Here is a 3,503-nt window from a genome sequence, read left to right on the forward strand (position 1 = left end):
CTGTGGACGTGCATCAATGAGTATAGAGCCTCATCTAGCTCATAGATATTGTTGGGATCAACCTATCATAGGCGAATCCAAGTGGAAGGTCTTCTAGGTGTGAAATATTGACTTGGCGGCTGTAGAACTTGTGATCTCTGTGGATAAACGTGTTGTCCTCTTCTTTAGGGTTTATGAACCCTTTATTTATAGTAGAAGTCGTGCCTCCTCTTTAGGATTTGGAAATATTCACTTTATCCTTAGATAATAGAATATTTCTATTTTTGTTAAAAACGGCTCCATGTATTGGAATATTTCCTCTTTCTTCTCTTGGATTTAAGGAGATTCGACCATATTATGATAAATATGGATGTTTACCTTTATCTTGAAGTTTTCCTTTTTACTCAGAGGCAGGATTAATTATCTGGCCCGGAACCTTGAACCTGGGGCAGGGGTCGGACACTGGAAGCCGGAAGATGGGGAAATCTCCTCATGGATTATTTTTCCCCAACAGTTTTCCCCTTATTTTCTGGCTTCATGTTTGAAGGCAGAAAATAAAATGACTTTCTTCGTAGTACTTCATGAGCTGCACCATGGTACAAAGTTCCTTGATAAATTCGGGATACGATGTCGGCTCGTCTTTGGTCCAATACTGTCGCGTGGTTTTGAACAAGTAGTATATTCGTCGGTACACCCTAAAGGCACGATGTAAGAAGCTTTATTTGAAACCACTAATCAGTGGAGAATAACCAGGAAGTTGAATAAATCTCATAGGAGTTGTGAGGAAGAAGATATCCCACTTTCTATCCAGATGATTCCAGATTAGCCTGTTCGGACATATGGCAAATATCTTCATGATACTTATCAAACCAGGATGAACCACGATCTAAGAAGCTTTATTTGGAACCACTAATCAGTGGAGAATAACCAGGAAGTTGAATAAATCTCATAGGAGTTGTGAGTAAGAAGATATCCGACTTTCTATCCAGATGATTCCAGACTAGCCTGTTCGGACATATGCCATTATCTTCATGATTCTTATCAAACCAGGATGAACCACGATCTAAGAAGCTTTATTTGGAACCACTATTCAGTGGAGAATAACTAGGAAGTTAAATAAATCTCATGGGAGTTGTGAGTAAGAAGATATCCCACTTTCTATCCAGATGATTCCAGATTAGCCTGTTCGGACCTATGGCAATAGCTAAATGATTCTTATCAAACCAGGATGAAACACGATCTAAGAAGCTTTATTTGGAACCAATAATCAGTGGAGAATAACCAGGAAGTTGAATAAATCTCATAAGTGTTGTGAGCAAGAAGATATCCCACCTACTATCCAAATGATTCAAGATTAGCCTGTTCGGACATATGACAATATCTTCATGATTCTTATCAAACCAGGATAAACAATATGTAAGAAGCTTGATTGGGAACCACTAATCAGTGCAGAATAACCAGGAAGTTGAATAAATCTCATAGGAGTTGTGAGTAAGAAGATATCCCACTTTCTATCCATTTGATTCCAGATTAGCCTGTTCGGACATATGCCATTATCTTCATAATTCTTATCAAACCAGGATAAACCACGATCTAAGAAGCTTTATTTTGAACCACTATTCAGTGGAGAATAATCAGGATGTTAAATAAATCTCATAGGAGTTGTGAGTAAGAAGATATCCCACTTTCTATCCAGATGATTCCAGATTAGCCTTTTCGGACATATGGAAATAGCGTCATGATTCTTATCAAACCAGGATGAACCACGATCTAATAAGCTTTATTTGAAACGACTACTCAGTGGAGAATAACCAGGAAGTTGAATAAATCTCATAAGTGTTGTGAGCAAGAAGATATCCCACCTACTATCCAGATGATTCCAGATTAGCCTGTTCAGACATATGGCAATATCTTCATGATTCTTATAAAACCAGGATAAACCAATATGTAAGAAGCTTGATTGGGAACAACTAATCAGTGCAGAATAACCAGGAATTTGAATAAATCTCATAGGAGTTGTGAGAAAAAAGATATCCCACTTTCTATCCAGATGATTCCAGATTAGCTTGTTCGGACAGATGCCATTATTTTCATGATTCTTATCAAACCAGGATAAACCACGATCTAAGAAGCTTTATTTGGAACCACTATTCAGTGGAGAATAACCAGGAAGTTGAATAAATCTCATAGGAGTTGTGAGTAAGAAGATATCCCACTTTCTATCCAGATGATTCCAGATTAGCCTGTTCGGACATATGGCAATAGCTTCATGATTCTTATCAAACCAGGATGAACCACGATCTAAGAAGCTTTATTTGGAACAACTAATCAGTAGAGAATAACCAGGAAGTTGAATAAATCTCATAAGTGTTGTGAGCAAGAAGATATCCCACCTTCTATCCAGATTATTCCAGATTAGCCTGTTCGGACATATGCCATTATCTTCATGATTCTTATCAAACCAGGATGAACCACAATATAAGAAGCTTTATTTGGAAACAATAATCAGTGGAGAATAACCAGGAAGTTGAATAAATCTCATAGGAGTTGTGAGTAAGAAGATATCCCACTTTCTATCCAGATGATTCCAGATTAGCCTGTTCGGACATATGACAATATCTTCATGATTATTATCAAACCAGGATGAACCATGATCTAAGAAGCTTTATTTGGAACCACTAATCAGTGGAGAATAACCAGGAAGTTGAATAAATCTCATAGGAGTTGTGAGTAAGAAGATATCCCACTTTCTATCCAGATGATTCCAGATTAGCCTGTTCGGACATATGCCATTATCTTCATGATTCTTATCAAACCAGGATGAACCACGATCTAAGAAGCTTTATTTGGAACCACTAATCAGTGGAGAATAACTAGGAAGTTAAATAAATCTCATAGGAGTTGTGAGTAAGAAGATATCCCACTTTCTATCCAGATGATTCCAGATTAGCCTGTTCGGACATATGGCAATATCTTCATGATTATTATCAAACCAGGATGAACCACGATCTAAGAAGCTTTATTTGGAACAACTAATCAGTGGAGAATAACCAGGAAGTTGAATAAATCTCATAAGTGTTGTGAGCAAGAAGATATCCCACCTTCTATCCAGATGATTCCAGATTAGCCTGTTCGGACATATGCCATTATCTTCATGATTCTTATCAAATAGGATGAACCACGTTCTAAGAAGCTTTATTTGGAACCACTAATCAGTGGAGAATAACCAGGAAGTTGAATAAATCTCATAGGAGTTGTGAGTAAGAAGATATCCCACTTTCTATCCAGATGATTCCAGATTAGCCTGTTCGGACATATGGCAATATCTTCATGGTTCTTATCAAACCAGGATGAACCAATATGTAAGAAGCTTGATTGGAACCACTAATCAGTGGAGAATAACCAGAAAGTTGAATAAATCTCATAGGAGTTGTGAGTAAGAAGATATCCCACTTTCTATCCAGATGATTCCAGATTAGCCTGTTCGAACATATGCCATTATCTTCATGATTCTTATCAAACCA

This window comes from Raphanus sativus, chromosome 4, assembly GCF_000801105.2.
Source record: "Raphanus sativus cultivar WK10039 chromosome 4, ASM80110v3, whole genome shotgun sequence".
Taxonomy (NCBI): Eukaryota; Viridiplantae; Streptophyta; class Magnoliopsida; order Brassicales; family Brassicaceae; genus Raphanus; species Raphanus sativus.